The sequence below is a fragment of the Balaenoptera borealis genome (assembly GCF_965194805.1).
Source record: "Balaenoptera borealis genome assembly, chromosome: 1".
NCBI lineage: Eukaryota > Metazoa > Chordata > Mammalia > Artiodactyla > Balaenopteridae > Balaenoptera > Balaenoptera borealis.
Genome location: NC_138860.1, coordinates 186032752 through 186053960, shown reverse-complemented (window position 1 = coordinate 186053960; position 21209 = coordinate 186032752). Strand labels below are relative to the sequence as shown.

The following is a 21209-nucleotide window of genomic DNA, read 5'->3' as shown; positions in this document are numbered from 1 at the left end:
CTGCTGAAAGACTCTTTCCTTAATTGATTGCAGAGCTCATGCCCACCTCCCCATACAAAGACAGGCCTTCCTGTGTCCCAGTGCCCCCTCCCCCTTCCCCGGCCCTAGCTCGTCAGTCCAGCCCCTGGGCCCACACACAGCCTGTTGGTTGAGGAATCAAATTTATTATTTTTAATTATTTTGATTTATCAAAGCAGCAGCTACAATCATATTAAACCAACTTGGCTTCTTGGCATTAAACAGATACAGCTGCCCAAGGACCCTCCCACACTCTATAAATGCCCGGCCTGTCCGTGTGCTTCCCAAGGAGGGCACCCGGGGCACCTTCTCCAAGGACCCCAAATTTGAGGACCACTAGGCCTCCCACCTGCCCTGCCAGAAGCACATGCAGCCAAAGTCGCCGAGGTCCAGAGAATGGGAAGGAACACGCTGGGGCCAAGCTGTCAGATGCTTTGGGAAACAGTCACCTCCGTCCCCCAGCCCGGGAGACCCTTCCAGATTCCTGACCCACTGGGGAGTCACACGCCCCTCAGCTGGCATTTGCGGGGGCCTATTCTATCCCAGGCCTGCAACTGGGAACTCAACATAGATGAGCCAGATCACTCCTCAGACCCTGCCCACAGGAATGACTGCCCCCTTTTTGCAAGGGAAGAAACTGAGGTTCACAGAAGGGAGGTGACCTGCCCAAGGTGCACAGCTAGAAACACAGCCAGGCTGGAATCCAAACTGATTCATTTTGAATGAAAACTCCTTTCGACCATACCCCTCTGCTTTCCCCTTAGATCCGGGAATAGTGTTCCTGCCCAAGTGCCGTGGCTACTGGAAGAAGGTGGCAGAAGAGAAAGGACTCTGAAGTTCAAGGTGATGGCCCTGTGGGGCAGTAGCACCAAACCAACAGGTTTCCACAGAATGCCCAGGCCCATCCCAGGGCATAAGGTGGTCCACCTGCAGGGCATGGGGCGGGGGGGGGGGGCACAGGTGAGCAGATGCACAGCTCAGCCAGGGCGTTGGGCCATGCCCTAGGGTACAGCCCAATCCCTATACATCCAGAAGCCTGTGGCACTGCAAGACAAGGACCAGCATTACAACCAAAATTCTAAGCCAAAATGCACACAAAGAGCATGGGGGATTCTGGCAGGTCTGGAAGGGGCACCTCCAGGGTCCAACAGCCCACAGAACACACTGGAGTCAGCTCCCCGCCCCTCAGGGAAAGGCAAACCTTGGGAACATGGGCAGGGCTTCTTGGTGGGGTGAGAGGAGGCAGCAGTGCAGAGACAGAGTCTCAATACAAGTCCTCTGACTTCATGGCCAAGAATTATAGCTGGCTGCCACCAAACCAGGAGCCAGACTCCCGCTGGTCCCCACGGCCTGGAGACCCCGCAATCTGGTGTGAAGAGCTTGGCTCTGACTGCAAGTTCTGAACCCTGATGGGCATTGATAGGCACATCATCTGGCCTCCCTGAGGTCAAGTTTCCTTATCCATCAAACGTATGCAAAGATAGTGCCGATCTCGGAAGACTGGGGTGAGGATCTGGGGAAACAATGAGTGCAAAGCTCTTAGCAAAGTGTCTACACATTTTCTGTGTGCAAAAAGTGGTGGCAGTTGTCATCATCATCGTCACCATCATCACCAGCATCACCTAAACACCTCTCTAATTGGGATATGGCATCTGGGATTGTGCCTTTGGAGCTGGTGATGGCAGAGAGACTGAGGAAGCTCAGAAATGTCTAGAAGAGGCCTTGCCCGGCACACCAGCTAAAGCAGCCGACGAGGGCCTAGAGTTCAAGGCAGGAGGGGAAACCAGGATGACTTGTGACAGTCACATTTGCCTATCAAAAGTATACATTCACTCAGCTTTCCATGGGGACTCATGCCCTAATATGGGCCCAGCAGCTTTCTGGGTTATTTCGAGTGTGTGTGATAATGACTCCAGGCTTTGTGTCTGCTGCCCCCAGAAAACCTTCCATCTGGGGAAAGGGATGACGGCTGGCAAAGACTGAGAAGGGCACAGGGAAGTCCAAGGTCAGAGAGTGTGCAGAAAGTAGGCACAGATGGGTAAGCCGAGGGGAAAGGAAGAGCAGAAGGCGGGAAGAGTGGGCTGACCCAGGGGTCAAGCTGAGAGAGGAGGGACAGAGAGCTGGGCAAAGCCAGCCAGAGCTCCAGGACACAGGTGGGCACTGGACCACTCCCAGCAGGACAGCAGTGGGGCCTGCAGCCCGTCTCGTCGCCCACAACGCCAGTGGGGACCCCTTTAGTACAAGGGCCAAGCTGGGCTCCTGGGCCCTGGGCAACCACTCGATGCCTGGGGGCCCCTGGCTCCTGGATTTATTTACATATAAATGATCTTCTGCCCAAGCTTGGCCCATCAACTCCAGGCTGCACAGGGTTAACTCCAGATGGAAGGGCTGGCTGGCTTTGCCTTCACTCTACCTCAATTTCTACTGCTCCCATCACCTACCTCCCCCACCCCCTGATCTTAGGAAAAAAAACCCATCAAAATAACTATTTTATGTCTCCAAATATGCAGATCATTTTCTTTAATGAAAGATGCTTGACGTCTCCGATCCAATTAATATGCAAATGCAGGAGAGGATTTATTTGTGACATTCTGTCTGGGTGAGAGAAAACAAAAAAGGCCTGTTAACCAAAACACTAATTGCTGTGACTGATTGTCACATATCATCATTTTCCTAGGATCTCCTCCATCCCCAGCTCTCAGGGAGCCTGAAACCAGGACTCACCCACGAGGCATCAAGGAGAAACAGGGCGACCAGCTACCTGGAGGCGTGGCCCCTCCCACCAGAACTGTGTCTGGGGCCAATGAGGGTGGAGGCTCTGACTGGTTTCGGTCCCACAGGGGTGGTCCCGACCATCTACAGAACTTACCAGTTCATCTCCCTTCCTGCAACGCACTTCACCACTTAGGCGCTGATGTCCAGACAGGAAGGGAAGAGGCCTGGTCTCTACTGGATCTGATAGGCCAGGGGAGGCCTCAGCTCGCACACCTTCCTGCCCCGTTCCAGGCCAACTGCTTTTTTGCCGCCTGCTCCTACCTGCTAGGAGTTGGAGGCCCGCCAGTGTTCCAAGAAGGAGAGAAAGCCTCTTTGGGTGCTGTTGGTTACTGCCCTCCACTGCCTCCTCCCTCATTTCTCCTGCTGTTTCATCTTGAGGTCCTCGCAGCACTTGTTGAGAGAAGCCACCTGGGGAAACTGAGGCATGGCATGGCATCCTCTCCTGAAGACGACACAGGGACTCTATGGACATGTTTGAAGACGACCAGGGACCCCTTGCAGCTGGGCAGATACCTGCATGTCACCCCCAGGCCCCATGACTGCACTGAAGTGGGAGGGTCAGCTGTCACAGCCTCATCTCCCTGAGCAGCTCAGACCCCTCAGTAGGACCATGGGGTCTCCTTTAGGGAGAGAGGGGAGGGGAGTGAGTGTTGATGGATATCTTTGTTCCCAAAAGCCAAGGGGGAACTGGAAAAGATATGTTTTGCTCAAGATACCGGGCATAGGACAAGAGGGTTCTGGGTGCCACACAGCTCCAAACTCAAGGCCAAGGGGCAGAAGAAGATCTGCTAAAGCAGCTTTCTTTTCCACACAGGGGCCAGCGGACAAGAGGAGACTAGAAGGTACAGACTTAGGGCCCTAGTAGCTTGGAAGGCTGATCCCTTACCACTTGAGCACAAACATTCTGGGCGCTCAAAGAAGGCCTCTCTACCTCCCTGTCTCCCCCGTGGAACTCCCCAGAGATTCCAGACACTGAAAACTGGGGGCTGGGGAACCAGTGTGGCAAGGCCAAGGAGCCATGGGGGTCCCTGAGCTCCTCTGGGTGCTGGGCCCAGCTGAGGGCACAGTGAGGGCTCTGCATCTTTCAGGAAAAGTCACTGAAGGTCAGCGAAGCAACAGCAATCTAGTGAACACCAGTGCACATCAGCCCAGGGGCCAGAGGCTGCCCCCAGGAGGGCCGTGGTGGTGGCGGGAAGGTGGCCTCATCCCACTGACTCCCATCTCAGATGTCCCCAATCTCCTGCCCTGGCCCAGCTGTCTCCCTCTGGCAGCCCCACCACGGCCTCCAGGGAGAGCTGGCGCCAGGGCAGCACAGGGCAGACACTCTCCCCCCCAGAAGGCCTGCCCCCGCACCCCGGGAACAGGCTCAACAGGATGCCATGCGGGGGAGCTTGGAAGCCTTCCGGGAAGAGTGCAGCCCTGGCCCCAGTCCCGCCGGGAAGGAGGTGAGCCGGGTCTGCCACTCCGTCTGCGGCTCACCTGACTCGCGCCCACAGCGGCTGAGCACCAATGGGGTGTGTGTGGGTGCAGACGGGAGGCGAGCATCATGGCGCCAGGAGCCAAAGGGGGAAGGGTGGGCGGCTGGGGAGTGGCAGCAGGTTGGCTGGCCAGCTGAGCGGTGCTCCGGCTGTAAGCTCCAGGTGTGAAGGCCCCACCCCCAGGGTGGGACCAGAAGAGGGGTCCTCATGGAACACTGAGCCTGTCTTACGCAACCTGGAAGTACCCACTTTCCCCAGCCTTCCTCGCCACCGTTAGCTGATGAGAGCAGGCAAGCCTTGCTCCTACTTAGCTTGTGCCCACCTGCGGGCACTCACAAGCACAACCTATGCGGCACTGGGGTTCAGGGAACGTTGAGATGGTCCCAGTATGCCATGATTTTGAGCCCCTTTAGAACCAACCCATCTGTACACTAAACCTCCCATAAAGCAGAGGAGTAAGTGGCTGTGGCTCTGAGTGGTCTATCAAAGCCAGATGCCCGCCCCCACCCACTACCTCCTCCTCCCCCTGGTGCCAGCCTGGGGCAGCACAGGGCGGCCTGGGCTATGGGAGGTGTGGTGAGCAAGGTCGGGTGGGGTGAGACCAGCTTCCTAGCACTGGGCAGAGAGGCCCTGCGCTTTGCAGGGGCCCCTTCACAGCTTAGAGGGAAGGCCCAGACCCCAGGGCATCATATTGGAGCCTCCCTACCTCCTTCAGTCTTCCTTGGCCCTCCTTCCCCGTGGTACGGCTCCTCCAGGACCAGATGCCTAGAGAACATGTCCCATTGATGCATTTCCACCTAATTCCCTCCCACAACCTGGCTGCTCTCACAGTCAGCTTTACTCTGGCCATCTCAGGTGGCACTGCCTCAGCGTCATGCACCCCAACCCCAAAGCCCTCCTTCCCCTGGACCCTGGGGTTCTCCCTAAGTCCAAGCCACACGAGCACGGGTCAGCCCCCAACTCACACCCGACCTTGCACCTGCCCAAGTCTCTCTGTTCATTCCAGTTCTGGGTGGGGACAAATCTAGAATCTGTTTCCCAAATCCAGGACCTCGGAGCTCTTTCTCCATGGGGTACTTTCAGAGAGCTGGAAGAGTTCCCCCATCTTTGCAGAAAGGGGTGTAACGTTAACGCCACACCGGCTTTAAAAATACCCCAGCATACAATCCACAGGGTTAGAGCAAAGGCCACGTGGTCAGCGCCGGACTATAAATAACCAGCCAATCACATCCCAGAGCCACAGCCCCTCCCCAGCACCAAGAACCTTTCTGAGGAAATCAAAGTGAGCACAACTGTTACCAAGTCACTACTAAAATATTTACCAGCCTGGCGAGGTGCCGAAGGTGCTTGGCACTGAGTGTTTGCTTATTTACAAGGCTGTTTTAAAGGGTAGAAAGCAAAATAAGGTAACCTGAGCTATTAAACCAAGGGGGCCAGGTGGTACCTACCAGCTGTCAGCTGTCCCAGGCACACAGGGAGCTGGAACAGCACTGGTGTAGATTCCCCCCAAAATGGGTCAGAAAAGGGAACAGACAGGCCTTGGTGCTCTGGATTATCCCAACCAGCAGGGGCGGGGGCTCGGGCAGCGGGAGCAGAGAGAGTGCCACAAGTTAGAGGTCCTTCTCCTCCAGCTGCCCCTGGCCTTCTGCATCCTCACTCAGAGGGGCAACCTGGGACACCGCCCTAATCCAGAGGTGGGGGCCTCTGGTAGGGAGAGGGGAGGCACAGAGGAAGGCAGGCCCCCAAAGATGACGTTAGGGGACACACGGGACCTGAGAAAGAGAACGCACTCGAGTGTTCTTTTCGTCCTCCTCTTCCTCTTTCTTTGAAGTTCCCTTGTGGTTTGAATTTAATTTTGATTTTCTCAACTTTAGCAGATTGAAGTTGAAATAACCTACAAATTACTTAATGTGTTGTAAATCTGGGGGAAGTCAGGAGTAATGGGGACCACATGTTGGCAGGAGGAAGCCCACCGAGGGCTGAGGGGAGGCGGCCCCCTCAGACACGCAGGTGGCTGTCCCAGGCAGGGACACTGAAGCCCATGCTCCCCTGGAAGGAGGGGGCTTGGGCTCCCCCAGGGGAAGGGGTAGGATTCCCAGCTGGCCAGGGAGCCCTGGATGGACACAGCAGGAAAGTGTTAAGACGGTGGACGGACCAAGTCGCCGCCCGGGGCAGCCTGGTGACCGCGGACGGGGGCAGCCAAGTAGGCCGTGTGCCAGGCGCCTGCCAGGCCCCTCAGCCGCGCCAACGCCGCAGCGCTGGCCCTGCTCCCCTCTGGCCTCGCGCTGCATGTGTGTGGCTGTCAGCTGAGCTCCCACCTCCCTTCTCCCCCCTCCCGCCCTCCCTCTTCAGCAGATTTCTCTCAAGTACTAAGCCATATGGTTCCAGTTAAGCTCCATATTTTTCCTTGTCGATTGAAGAGACACACTTTCCTCTTTGCCAGACAGTTTGCAGATTGCTCTGTTGGCTCAATTTCTTATTGGATTTCTCAAAAAACCTGACATTTTAAATTAATTTATAGCCACAACAAAAAGAGTTCAGAATTTTAATGGTGTTGTAAGTAATTTTTAGGTAATCCACTCCAGATTTTGATATTAACCTTTGAAACTGGAGTTCATTCAGCTACTATGTTACAATAGCCAGTCAGATTCCAGGCCTGGGGGAGGCCAGGCTGGGGTAGGAGGCAAAAGTAGTGTTCCGGGGACCCCATTCTGCCAGGAAACCCCAAAAGGGTGGTGCCTGGGGAATCCTGGACCAGTGAGTGACAGTGACAATGGGGCGGGCAGGGGATGGCAGGGGCTCCGTAAGACAGCAGGGCAGGTGCTGGAGAGTAAATGTGGCGGCAAGGGGGCCTGATGAACATTCTAGAAGGACAGGCAGGACTCAGCAGAGGGCAGCATCCCCAGGTCCATCAGCAGCAACAGCAGGGCTCAGGGTATGCGTGAGGCTCCACCTCAGCGCGCCAGGAAATAACAATGATAATAGTAATAATAACGACGACAGCTAACATGTGCTGAGCACTCACCGTATGTCAGGCAATGTATGGAGTGCTGTACACGCATTATCTCACTGACACCTCAGAACCACCTGTGGGGGACCTCCCTGGTGGCGCAGTGGATAAGACTCCGCGCTCCCAACGCAGCGGGCCCAGGTTCGATGCCTGGTCAGGGAACTAGATCCCACATGCATGCCGCAGCTAAGAGTTCGCGTGCCACAACTAAGGAGCCCGCCTGCCGCAACTAAGACCCGGAGCGACCAAATAAATAAATAAATAAATGTGTAAACTTAAATGAAAAAAAACCCCAAAAAACCCCACCTATGGGGTAGCTACTATCACCACGACTACTAATACTAATCTTATTAATTGTTAACATTTTTTTGAGGGCTTACCCTGTCCCAGGTATTAAACGGTAACAGAAACCATGTAAAGAAGATACACTATTCTTATCCTCATTTTACTTAGGAGGAAATGAGGCTCAGAGAGGTGAAGTCAGGTCCCTGGCTCGCCTCACACCTTGTTTCTCCTTTCACAAAATGCTACAAAAGATTTACTGCCATCATGGTCCTTCTGGCTGGAGCTAGAGGGAGGTGGTGTGGTCCTCCGGGCTGGCCAGGCCAGGGCCTGCCGAGGATGCCACCTCTTCCCTGTGCTGCCTTGGGCTCGGCTGAAGGCTGCACGCCAATCCGGACAGAGGAAACTCCGGGCGTGGGGAGCAAAGCCCTCGCCAGCGTCTTTACTAGGCTCTGGCACTAAGCGGCCCCTGCCTGGGTACCGTGCCAGCTTACTACAGCAGCAGAGTGTTAGCATTCCTTTCCTGCAGGAGCTTCCAGGGCACCCAGGAAAGGAGATGCAGAGATGGGGCCCCGGCCAAGGCCGTCCCAGTCCCTGGAGGGTCCTCACTCCAGCAGGGATCCAGGGCTCTGAAGGGAGGCCAGAGAGAGGCTGGACAGGGCTGCCCTGAAACCAGGGGCTGTCCTTGGCCTTCTCCTCATCTTGGGGGCAAAGGATTCTGGGGGTTAGTCAGCCCCTGCCAACCCACTGAGATGTCACGTTAAATGGCACCGGGTGGGGCCTCAGGCCAGATTCTCTGCCATCGAAGCAGGGACAAAGGAGAGAGTAGATGGCCGGGAGGAGGACTGGAGCGTCACCGGAAAGGTTTTGACTTGAATCGCTTTGGAAGTGAACAGAGCCTCCGAGCACGCGAGTGAGAAGGACTGAGGGCTGAGTGAGGGCAGCGGGGGCACCTGTGGGAGCCAACGTCAAGCCTGCGGCCTGTTAGGGAGGGCGGAGCAGGAAGAGCACGGGCGGAGGGAGGAAGGGGCCAGCAGCAGCTCTGGGCCGGGCAAAGCTGGGCAACCAGGGTGTAAGGCAGAGAAGTGGCTGCAAGACCACGACCCCATGTCTTTCAAGCCTGGTCTACAGACCTCAGGACAGGAAGTGGCCCAGGGAAATGCCTACTCTGGCTGGGTCATCCGTCCATCTATCCATTCACAACTATCTGCCGTTTGCTATTCTGGGTGTCAGGTTCATGCAAGGCCTTGCAAGTCCAGAAGAAAATCCAGCCTCCCAGAAACTCACAGACTCAAGAATCTCAGCCCCTTTATCCCCAGGGCCTGGTGATGCAGCACGGCCCAACAGTGTCCGGGATGACGCGGTCCCAGTGCCCGCTCTCTGAAAGGTTCTGCTCTAGGGTCCCCTTCTTTACTCCCCTCAGGCCTCAAGTCGGATTTCTTGACTCCATGAGTGAGACAAACCTCCCCCAACGTGCTGGGAACCATGATGGGAACTCTGTCCCCCCGACACTTCCATGGAGAAAAGGAGCCTGAGCTCTCAATTTCAGGTGCCCGCAGCTCTGAGCAATGAGGGCTGGGCCGAGAAGCTGGCCTTCACCTCCTTCCTGATCCGAGCTCTCAGGAGGGCCTGGCAGCAGCTGCCAGGCTGCCCGCTGCCATGCCCAGACCGTGCCCGTGCCCAGACCGTGCAGACCTCAGAACCTGTGGAGCCTCTGGCTAGCGGCCAGACACCATGTATGAGTGCCAGGGGGTGGGGGGCACGCTCAGGCTTTCCATGCCCCCGGCACCATGCCAACATGTGGAAGGTTGAACTCACCCCTGGCGGGATGCCACGTGCCCAGGGAGTGGGCATCTGCTGGCACGGCATCGTACGAAGAACGAGGGGTTCCGCCATCGCCTGTCACTCTGGGCTCTCCCTGACACGTCACGGGGGTACATCCACTCCTGCCCTGCATGGCGTGGTGCATGGGGGCCCTCAAATGTCCCCATGGCACCATGCCCACCACATACCGCGGGCCATCCCCACTGGCACCGGGCTGCACGTGGAAGGACCCAGACACTCTCCTGGACTCCAGCCAGGCTCTGAATGGCTCTCCCCGCTGGCTTGAGGCCATGAACTGGGCATCTCTGGGTTTGGGCCCATGGTACCACCTATTCACTATAACAGCCCATAGGACTTCCCTCCCTCCCACTCTGCCCACAGACAACCACGTTCCATCATTTTATGGACCACAGGAAAACGCCAGAAGCCTTCGCAAAATGAGTTGCAACGTGCAAACTATATGTAAAAATTAAAATGAACATCCTTCCCCTCCGGTCACTGGGACAATCCCATCCGACTGATTAAATTTTCATTTGTGTTCCAATTGATGAAGCAAACCCCAGAAACTTTCTGAATTGTTTCCCTCCCCAGTTGTCTACTGGCCTCTCGCTCTCTTTCCCAGTCTTTCTTTCTTGGCTTTTTTTTATTTTTTATTTTTTATTTCCCCCTCTTGGTCAGGTTAAAGCGCTCCTGAGGGGTGATTGACGGGGGTTGCCATGGAGACCCTGGCTTGAAAAAAAGCCTCGTTAGTTGCCAACTCTGTGTGTTGTTGTTTTACAACTGTGACCGACCGTCACATGAGAGGGGGGACAGCTGGGGGCCGGGCAGCACAAAGGGGAATGGCTTTTTAATGGAGTGCCTGGCCGGCGCTTGAAGACTCAATAAAGAGTAGCTGGTGAGTCCCCTCGCTGGGCCTGGCCCAGCACACGGGGGCCGGAGGCCCTTTGTTCCTCGGGAGCTGGGATGGGAAAGTTGGGAAACCAGCCGCTGAGAGGTGAAAACAAGAGGCCTTCCCCCACCGCTCACCGGACAGCTATTTTCTCTCACTCTCAGGGTGCCCGGATCGAGGGGACAAAACCCAGTGTCTTGGACAGGCTGCCATGCTGGGGGGCCGGGAGGCAGCTGGGGGAGCGGAGTGGGGAAGCAGAGGGAGGCGGCAGGCCCGCCTCTGGCTCCTGCCCCTCCACGGCCCTCAGCATGAAGGCAGGTGGCCGATAGGAAACCGGGCCGTGCAGGGCGGGGGCAGCCAGAGCCCAGGCTCAGGACGGGCCGAGCCCTGATGGAGCCAGAGGCTGCGGGAGGGTTTTCTGGGGGAGGACAAGGCTCTGCAGGAGAGACTCACGCCACGGGCCAGGAGGAGGCTGGTGCCCACAGAAACGGACTGCCGGGTGGTTCCTGCCCCTCTCCCAGGCTGCCCATGAGGAAGGACCCCACTGCTGTCTCGCCCCATGGCAGCTCCTGACGGGCCCTGCACCCAGACAGAGGCCAGAGGAGCCAGGAGGAGGTGCTGAACGAGGCCAGGAACTTAGCCCTTTCTGAGGACAGAAACCGAGTCCCAGAGCAAAGGCTTTTCTCTGGCCCTGACCAGAGAGAGAGAGAGGAAAAGAGTGTAGCGGTTCTCAAAGTGTGGTCTGCGGGCCTCTGGGGTTCCCGAGACCCTTTCGTAATACTACTAAGATGCAATTTGCCTTTTTTGCTGTGGTGACATTGGCATTGATGGTGGAAAAGCAATGGTGGGTTAAACGGCTGGCACCCTAGCACAGATCACAGCGCAGCGCTGGCAATTACCACGTTCTTCAGTGCCATACACTTCCAGTTTAAAAAAAAAAAAAAGCCATATTCACTTAAGAATGTTCTTGATGAAGCTATAAAAATTGTTAATTTTTATGAAATCTTGACCCCTGAGTACATGTCTTTTTAATATTCTGAGGGATGAAAAGGGAAGTACACATAAAGCACTCGTGCTGCATCCCACAGTCTAACGCTTGTCTCCAGGAAAGCACTTGGGTGACTGGGCTGAGGCTGAACTGGCTGCTCTCTTCACAGAACCCATCTTTACTCGAAGGAGCGACTGACAGAAAAACTACGGTTTTTCAGATTTGAGTATTCAGCAGACATCTTCTCAAAAGTGAACAAAGTAAGACTGTCACTTCGCGGGGGTAAAAAACTGACAATATTTGTTGCCAGTGCTAAGCTGAGCTTTCAAGTGAGAATCAGACTTTTGGAAAAATATTTGCCACTGTGACTCTGACAGCGTCCTAAAAACTGAACAACTGACAGCGTCCTGAAACTGAACAACTTTTCTGATGAGACAGGTGATGACAGTAATGAACATCATTTTTTCTTAATTAATTAATTTATTTATTTATTTTTGGCTGTGTTGGGTCTTCGTTTCTGTGCGAGGGCTTTCTCTAGTTGTGGTAAGCGGGGGCCACTCTTCATTGCGGTGCGTGGGCCTCTCACTATCGCAGCCTCTCTTGTTGCGGAGCACAGGCTCCAGACGCGCAGGCTCAGTAGTTGTGGCTCACGGGCCTAGTTGCTCCGCGGCATGTGGGATCTTCCCAGACCAGGGCTCGAACCCGTGTCCCCTGCATTGGCAGGCGGATTCTCAACCACTGCGCCACCAGGGAAGCCCCATCATTTTTTTTTAAAATGTCGTGTAATGAAATGTGTCAACATTTGGAAGATCTGCCTTCCTCAGTGAACCAGTATTTTCCAAATGACCCATGCAAGAGGTTACAAAATATCACGCATGCGGGAATGATTCATTCAAAGTGCAAGACAGACCAATGGGTTTTCACGTAAGAGTACACAAGTTCACTGATGTGGTCTCAGATCCCACACTGCAGCTAACCTTTGAGAAACTATCACTTGGCGAGTTTTAGCGTAGTATCAAAGGAGAATATCCACAATTATCTGCAAAGGCTATTAAAATAGTCCTCTCTTACCCAACTACACATCTGTGGGAAACTGGATTTTCTTCATAGGCTAATGTAGACAATACATCAGCAAGGACTGAATGCAGAAGCACATCTGAGAGTCCAGCTGTCCTCCGTTAAGTCAGACATTAAAGAAACTTGCAAATATATAAAGCGATGCCACTCTTCTCACTAAAATTTTGTTTTGGAAAATGCAGATATTCTCATGAAAATATGTTCTTAATGTTAACATGTAATGGATTTATCACTGTTATCTTTTTTTTACCGTTTTAAAAATTCAAGCATAGGGCTTCCCTGGTGGCGCAGTGGTTAAGAATCTGCCTGCCAGTGTAGGGGACAGGGGTTCGAGCCCTGGCCTGGGAAGATCCCACATGCTGAGGAGCAACTAAGCCTGTGCACCACAACTACTGAGCCTGCGCTCTAGAGCTTGCGAGCCACAACTACTGAAGCCTGCACCCCTAGAGCCCGTGCTCCGCAATAAGAGAAGCCACTGCAACGAGAAGCCTGCGCACCACAATGAAGAGTAGCCCCCGCTCGCCGCAACCAGAGAAAGCCCGCACACAGCAACGAAGGCCCAAAGCAGCCAAAAAAATAAATAAATAAAATAAATAAATAAATAAATTTATTTTAAAAAAAAATTCAAGTATAGTTAATTTACAACGTTGTGTTCCTTTCAGGTGTACAGCAAAGTGATTCAGCTATATATATATGTATATATATATACACACACACACATACACACACACACACATATATACACATCTATTCTTTTTCAGATTCTTTTCCATTATAGGTTATTACAAGATACTGAATATAGTTCCCTATGCTGCAAGTCCTTGTTATTTCATTATCTTTAAATGAATTAACATTGATAAATACATTTTCTAAAATTTCTGGGTTTTAATTTCTAATATGGAAAGTATCGATCGCAATAACCCACATACGCCAAAGCTCTTTGGAATCCTCAGTACTTTTTAAGAGTGTAAAGGGGTGCTGGACCAACAGTTTGAGAACCACTGGCTTGGGGCAGTGGGAACAGAGAGAAAGAGGGCAGAGAATATGCCATTGTCGGGCTCTATGGAGCAGGGCTCGGCAGGGATAAGTCTCTGCCCTCGCAGCTGGCCTTGGACTGGGTGAGGGCTGCCTGCTCAGCACTGCCAAGACATTTGAGGAGAATTACACATCACATCCTATGGCGAGAGATGTAACAGCGGGCAGGATGGTGACTGGAGAAGGCAAAGGCTGAGGCAGGGTGAAAAGGTACTGGCAAATATTGAAGGAACCACCCAGAGGCCCTGGAGGAGCAGAGGGAGAGTGAGCGAAGGAGGCCAGTTTCGCCCTTGGCTTGAGAGGCCCTAGCCCCGTGGGGTGGCAGCCCAGAGAGGTAGGCGAGGTCATGGGGGCCTGAGCCCCACTGCCCCATCAGAACGTAAAGAGGAGCTGGTGGAGGGGATGCCCAAGAATTTAGAGCCGAACAGGGATTCTTGCCACCAGTGTGCAATTCACAAGATGCTCTGGGCCCCTTCCCAGGGACATGTTAATTATCTTCCCCCACTGGTCCCCGTGGGCAACCAGGCTGGAAATGAGCAAAGGCCGGCTCCAACTCACTTTGCTCTGTTCTGCCTGGGAAAACCAGTGGTCCTCAGCCCCAAGCTTGGCTCTAGTGCAGAGATGTGGAATTTTCCAGGAAAACTTCAAAATCATCACTGAGAGGGGAAGACATTTGAAAACTATCTTGAAGAGGAGAAAGAAAAGAAAGGGCAGGCCAGGCTTCCCAGGGATGCCTAGGACCCCAGGGCTGGGGAGGCGAAAGCGGAAGCTATGTGTTTTCATCTCATGCACAGAGTCCCCAGAACAGCACTCAAACTTGACCTGGGGCCCCAGGTCATCCTTTCCTCCTGGGATTTGAAGCTCAGGGACCCCCAGGCCCTGTGGCTTCTGCTGAGAGCAGCATCTAAGAGGGCACCTCTGGATGTCCAACCAGCCGAATGTCTACATCGAGTCCCTACCACCTGACACCCCAAGTGGAGGCTCAGGGTGCAGCACCCTACCAGACACACCTGCACGCCTTCCTACCCCACAGACTGCACCGAGAGCCGGCTTTGTACAGGCACCAAATTACATGCTAGGAGTCCATCAGGGACGATGGCAGAAGCCCTCCGCCCTCACTGGTCTCTGCTCTTAGAGAAGTAACTGGGGACAGTGAGACAGGTGCTAGGACTGTGAAGCTGTGTGGACACAGAGAGAGAACGCTAACTCAGTCTCGGGCAATCTGGGAAGGCTGTTGGGAGGAGGTGGCATCTGGAGGACCTAGTAGAAGAGACAGTACAGTATAGGCAGTCGGAGCCTGGGCTCCAGGGACAGACTTGGGTTTGAATCCTACTTCTTAGCTCTGTGATCCTGAACGTTGGCCCCCTCCTCTATAAATCAGAGATGTTATTAGTATCTGCCTCATAGGGTTGCTGAGGGATTAAGTAAAATAATGCAGGTAAAGAGCATGACATGGGGCCTGGCACGTACTAAACACTCAATAAGTGTTGTATTTATAACCATGCAAAGCTATATTCTCACTCCTGACAGGTCCACCCTGGTCAGACCCCCCAGACCAGCCGGTACCAGGTGGAGCTGCCGGCCCAATGCAGAAGCACTGATAGACCCCTGGCCCTATCAGCCTCAGCCCTGACCCTCTCCACGTATATAGGGAAGAGGGGGAGGGATACCCCCAGAGCATAGTCCAGCAGACGACAGGCAGAGGCGGCGCTGCCCACCTCTCCTGAGCCTGTGGGGTGCTGAGCACGACTCAGTGCTGATCTTGAGCAGTATCTTCCAGCACAGAAACTCCAAGTCACCTGCCTGGGAAGAAGCAGGGGAAGAAATCCCACGGCCATGCCCTCCCCTGGAAAAAAAAAATTCTAGGAAACAAAATACAACGACATCTTTTTATTTTGTTTTTTTTCGGTAATTATACTAAAGATGAAAAACTCATAATAAACATCTCCCAGTCCCCACCTGCTAACAGTAATTATAATAGACTCAACAATAAATGGTAAAGCAGGGCAGAGCTGCATCTCGGGAATTCTCTAGGGCATGTGGATTAGCTAGGAAAGCCTGAATGATTAAAATACACTAATTAAAATTTTGTGTTCCTTGGTAACTCGTCTGCCTGGGCCCCTGGTGTTGGCAAAATGGGAATTAACGTGACAAAAGCAACACAGAGGGTTTTTGTTTTAAATAAAGAAAAAAAGAGAGAGAGAGAGAGAGGGAGAGGGAAGACCTATATAAACAAGTTAGACACCAGGAGAAAAGAAAGACGAGGTGGTTTTCTCTCTTTTTCTAACTGGAGCACCAGAATGCTTGGGACAGGAAAGTGTAAGAGAGAGGGTCCGGGTCTTGGAGGGGAGGCCCTTTGCCTGCCCTGGGGTCCTGTGGGGGGCAAGGGGAGCATGTGTCCAGGGGTCACTGTTTAAAAATAATTACTGGAGAGAAGAGGATGGGAGGGGGAGAAATGGGGGGCAGCAGGCGCCCACCCAGTCCGGCTTTCCAAGGGCATTCCTCCAGGGCGGGCCACATACCCCCAACTCCCCGCCCCACGGCCAACGGGACCCTGGGAGGACGCAAGGGAGCTTCTACCCCATTGCAGTTGCACAAAAGAAATTGAACACTTTTGAGTTGCCCTTAGCAACCTAATTGCATCAGTACATTGCACACAGGAGCCAAAGTAACTGAATTTTGATGAAAAGACGGCGGTAATTTACGGCATCACAAAATTAGTTGTCATGGCGACGGGTTAATTACATCTCAAATTAACAATGCAAGTGTGGTGAAATTAAATATAAATCATATTTTCTGCATAAATTATAGGGGTTGATTAGACCGGGGCTCTGGGAGAGAGAAAGGTTGAGCCGCCACGGGCCCCAAGCTGCATTCTGAGCTGACGAGAGAGGCGCCTGCAAGCTCGGGCGCGGATGGGGAGCTCTTGGAGGGGACGGGGGACCAGTGGAGTCAGGCACCAGGGCTGCCGGGGCTGCCTCCCTCTGTTCCCGCTGCCACTCTCAGGCTCAGCTGGCTCCACGCAGCGCCAGGGCTGTCCCCAAAGTTTGCTTCTGTTTGGATCAAACTTTGGATGGGGGAGGGGGCGGGCACGCAAGAAGGAGGGATGGCGGCTGGTGCCTCTTAGTTTAGTGCCAGGGACAGAAGTTCTACCTTCACCCATCCCAAGTGACTCCCGGCTTCTGTGCCCTGAGCCCTCAGAGAACCCACCACAGATGGCCGGCTTAACCCTGCTCTCTTCAGTTAAATGGGGTCAAACGGTTTCTGAGTCACAGGCATCTGCCTACCAGGGGACAGGCCCCCTGCCACATGACAGGCAAACAGCACATGGTCAGGGCTGCACCAGGTGGGCAGGGTGCATTGTAGGTGCCCAGGGTACCCAGGGGCAGCAGCTTACGGCCTCGGGTGGCGGCAGGCACATCTGGCTGAAGGATGAGCTTTTCTGGCTAGCCAGCTCCGATCAGGCAACTACACTACTGACCTCACTCCCTCCTAGCCAGGGGCAAGACACTGTGAACGTGCCTTCCTTGAATGGGGAAGAACTGCAGAGAGCCAAAGGCCAAAGAGAACCCACAGAGCACTATGTCTGGGCCCTCTGGGGCTCTGCCTGGCACTAGCCTGCCCAAGTCATGGGAATACTGAAGAGGCCACAGCTGGAAAGTGGAACGTGCCCCAAATGCCCTAGCCCTGGTCCCACCCACCCGTCGCTGATGGGCAGTGCTGGCAGTACTCCTAGGCCCTGACATGGAGCACTGCTGGACCAAATTCAGCTTGGTCAGGGCAGGCAGCCTCACCAGAATGCCCAGTCAATAAATGCTTCAGAAGCATGCCTCTCTCCTCACGTTCCTGGCCCTGTTTCTCAGGTTCTGGAGAACACAGAGGAGAACCCCATTTGCTACCCGGACACAGGTATCATGAGGCAATATACCAGGAGTTACAAACTTTAGTGAGCAGCGAATCACCGGAGAAGGTCACTAAACCTGTAGAGTCCTCAGGCCCCTGCTTCGGAGATTCTGATTCTGGATCTGGAGGGACCCAGAATCCAAGTTCTTAACCTGCTCCACCAGGGAATCTGATGCAGGCAGTCCCAGGCCCACACTTAGGAAGCACCAGCAACTTTAGTTATTAGTCCCATTTTGCAGATGAGGGAACCGAGTCCCAAGGAGGTTAAGTCACTTTTGAAGACAGGGCAGAGCTGAGATTCAAAGCCACTTCTGAGTTGTTGCCCATCCTGTGCAATGCCTTCTCAAGGCTGTGTCAGGCACCTTGCCAGGCCATGTGGGAAATAGGGACCATGAACCACAAACTGGTCCCTGAGGACTACACGGCCTAGTGGAGACACAGAGTGTGAAGCAAACAGCAAGGCCCAACATGCCCAAAACATCACTAAGGGACAGGGACATGGGAGCACGGGAGCAAAGGTGGGGACAAAGGAAAGGCAGGGGCCAGTAGGCACCGGCAGCCAGCCCAGGGTAGGAGGCGCTCCCTCAGGGTCCCTGGGCCGGCTGAGTGTCCAGCAGGGCTGTGCCACACTTCACCTGGCCCAGGTGGGAGGAATTTCCTGAAAGGCTTCTGCAGAGAGATGGGGCGAAGGAAGGAAGAGAAGGCCCTTGGTGGTCCCCCGACCACGGAGGTGCATGTACAGCTCATGAATATTTTAGTGGCCATTTATTTATCCCTGCACCATCCAGCTGCTGGGGCCACAGACCCAAGGTGGATAAATATAGCCCCTGGGCGATCAATGAGGCATCCGCTCCACACCGCCCCCCCCCCCCGCTCCCCCCGAGCCACATCCATTAGGCCCCTTGTTCCCACAACCTGCTGGCTGGGCACCTTGTCCTGCCCAATTGGTTTCCGATTTTCATTAGCGGTGGAGGCACAGCCCCGCTCCAAGCCTGGGCGTCCCCCTCACCCTCCTAGGCCCTCCCTGCTTGGGCTGGGCATGGAGCCCGAGGCTGCCGTCAGCCTGGAGGGGCCTTTTCAGAGAGCCCAGCTGACCAGAGCGGTGAAGTAGAGATGTGCAGAGCCCAGCGGCCAGACCTCACTTCCTTGGCTGGCCACTGCGCAAGGCAGAGGGAGGTGGGGTTTCCCTAGGACTCCGCCCCCCATACCAGGGCCAGCCGGCAAAGGCGACGTCGTTCCAGAACACTGGGGCTCTCCTTTGCTCACCTGGAAATTTCTGGGGGCCTCCAACGCCTTACACCTGGGGGAAGGGTGCCAGAGAGGGAGTTCCATTGGCTGTAGCGTTGGGGTTCCCGAGGCTGCCACAAGGGGACCCCTGTTCCCCTGGGCTGGAAGTTACATACAGGCCACCCTGGCCTCCTGGCCTCCAGGGCCAGGCCTGGCTCCAACCTACCATCCAAAGGAACAAGAGTGAGCTGCCGCACTCTCTTTTAGGGCCTCAGATCAGACTGGAAGGCGTGACCAGTTCCCGGCCTCTGGTCCTCCTGCCAGGCTGAGGACATCTCAAGCAGGCTGGGGCTCAGTACCTGGGGGCACTGTGTCCAGCCAGGCAGTGACTCCAGGGGCAGTCTCAGCCCTGACAGGGGTCCTGCCCCCGCCCCCCTCACTCATTTAACAAATAGTTCCTAAACCCCACCACGTGCCAGACATTGTCCCAGGGGTACAGCTGTGAAAGAGGCAAAGCCACCCAAATGCCCTGCCTTCAGGAGGTTTAGCCTTGGCGGGGGTGGGGACAAATAACTAAACAACTAAAGAGTTCTAGAGGACAATAAAACAAGGGACATAATAGAGAGTTACAGAGGAGAGAGGTGGGGCTACTTCAGCAACCTCTGAGGAGGTGACATTTGAACCAGAGATAAGTGAATGGGCCTTCCGGCTGAGGAAGGTGGGAAGGGGGGTGGGGAAGGTCTCAGTTCCAGGAGCTGACACAGGGGAAGATGCCAGAAGGAGTACCCACAGACTCCCTTCCTTTGGTGCTAGGTGGCCAAGGGCTCAGGCCAGTGGCTAGCAGGACAGTGCCCCTGGGCAGGCTGGTACAGCATCAACATGGCCTGGGGAGGGGTAGGAGAGGAGAAAGGACAATGGCTGGCAGAGGACCAAGGGCACGAGGCCACCTGCCTGCTGGCTGTGAACACAGGCCCCTCCTCCAGAGCCACTGCCAGGACACAAGGGAGCCCAGCCAGGCCTGCATGGGGTCCTGCCTGCCCTGGGAGCTGCAGGGCCATGCGGTGACCAAGGGCCAGGGCTGTCTTCAGCCCCTTGACTCCGCCCTGAGCCAGCTCCAGAGACTAGGGCCTTGACTCTCCCGTCCATGTCCATTCACAGCGAGGACACAGAGGGTGGGGTGGAAGGTGAGAAGAAAAGATCAGGCATAAATCCCAGAGGGAGATGAAGAGGGAGGCAGGCCTGTGCCTTTAAAAGAATTTTCATTTAAAGGCTCTTCTCTCTTCCACCATTTCAGTGATCTATATGCAAATATGCTAATGCATGCAAATTAAGACACCACTTTTAGTCCCAATTTAATAGAAAGCATTAAAATACCATTTTTTTTTCCAAAAAACTCCATATGCATGAAGGAAGGATTTTTTTTTTTTTTTTTTTACTTTTCACTAAAGTCACATTCCTGCAGCTATTTTATGCTGTCAAAATGTTCTCAACAAGGGGAGATTTGACTGGCTTCTCTGAGAGCCAGTCATAGGAAGCTCAGGCTCTGCTTCTCGTTGAGTTTTTCTTTTTCCTTTCTTTTTTAATTTTGGGGGGAGAGGAAAGAAAGACAGAAAAAAACAACAACAAAACAGGACACCCAAGAGTCTTTCGAAGGGCGCTTTTATTTTCAGGCCAGGCACTGATCCCCTCTGCGAAAAGTGTGTGTTAAACCTACAGCTGCGGGAGATGCATGCGATCTGGTTGGGTGTGCTTGTGGTCACTCCTGCTCTCTGGAGCGGGTGCAGACGAAGCGCACGGGGCCATTCTGTGTGTGCCACTGGCGGGAACATCCTCCCGGGGGCCTGAACCGCCTGGGAGGACAGTGCCCTTGGTGAGGGTGCAGGAGGGCAGGCGGGCACCAGAGCGGGGGGTGGGGGGGGGTGGAGGTGGGCGCGTGGCTGGCATGGCCAGTGTGGCCCATTTCAGCACCCAGCCGCACATTGAGGGCTGTCTATTTTCACTGCATTCGCTGCTCTGTAATTAAACTCACTGCTCCCACTTGGGCTAACAGACCTCTTCCAGAGGGCGCCCCCCACCCCCACTGGGCCCATTCCCCCTTCTCCCAGCATTCGTGGCCACTGTGTCTTCCCACAGACCCTTCAGGAGGCTTCAAATCTTGGATCTGAATGCAGGGCCCTTGTCGGAACAATGGCGCTGCAGCCCACCCCTCCCCTTCCTCAGGGCCCTCTCTTCGGGGTTACAGTTCCTCATTAGACCTCAGTACTCCAGCACATGCATTTTGCCAACTCCTCCACTGTTCCCGGCCTTTCCTTCCTGGCTGAAGCTAGTCAGGGCCTGACCTCCGGGAAGCTGCAAGGTGCTCTGATCCCAGCCGGGTTCCTCCCAAAAGGGTGACAGGCCTCTCACAGGGAGAAAGGGGCAGGGCAAAGGCAATCCTGCCACGTGGGTGTCGCCTTCGTGGGCAAGGCTCAGCCCCGGGTCACAGCGAGTTGCTGTTTTACAGTCAGGGTGAACACCGACCACCGCCAGCTTATGGGGAAGGGCCTAGGAGCTTGTCATGTGTTGGTTCATTTACTCTTCTCAGTGACTGCACAGACGAGAATGACCAATTCCAAGTCACAAATACAGAGAAGCAAGGCTCAGAGAGGTGAGGCCACTGACTCCAAGTCTCACAGAAACGGTTGCCGAGGGGCAGAGTGAGGT

At 54.5% G+C, this 21209-nt stretch overlaps 1 protein-coding gene and 1 long non-coding RNA gene across 20 annotated transcripts in view; both read right to left on the bottom strand.

Annotated features, from left to right (window-relative positions):
• Positions 1-21209, bottom strand: part of CASZ1 (castor zinc finger 1) — a 156924-nt gene that overhangs the window by 79249 nt on the left and 56466 nt on the right. The gene's annotated exons all lie outside the window — the stretch shown is intronic.
• LOC309622966 lies at positions 965-20694 on the bottom strand. Its single transcript, XR_014241219.1, has 3 exons — positions 4978-20694; positions 2888-3235; positions 965-2613 (listed from the first exon to the last, which is right to left on the bottom strand). It is a non-coding gene; the product is annotated as an uncharacterized lncRNA (long non-coding RNA).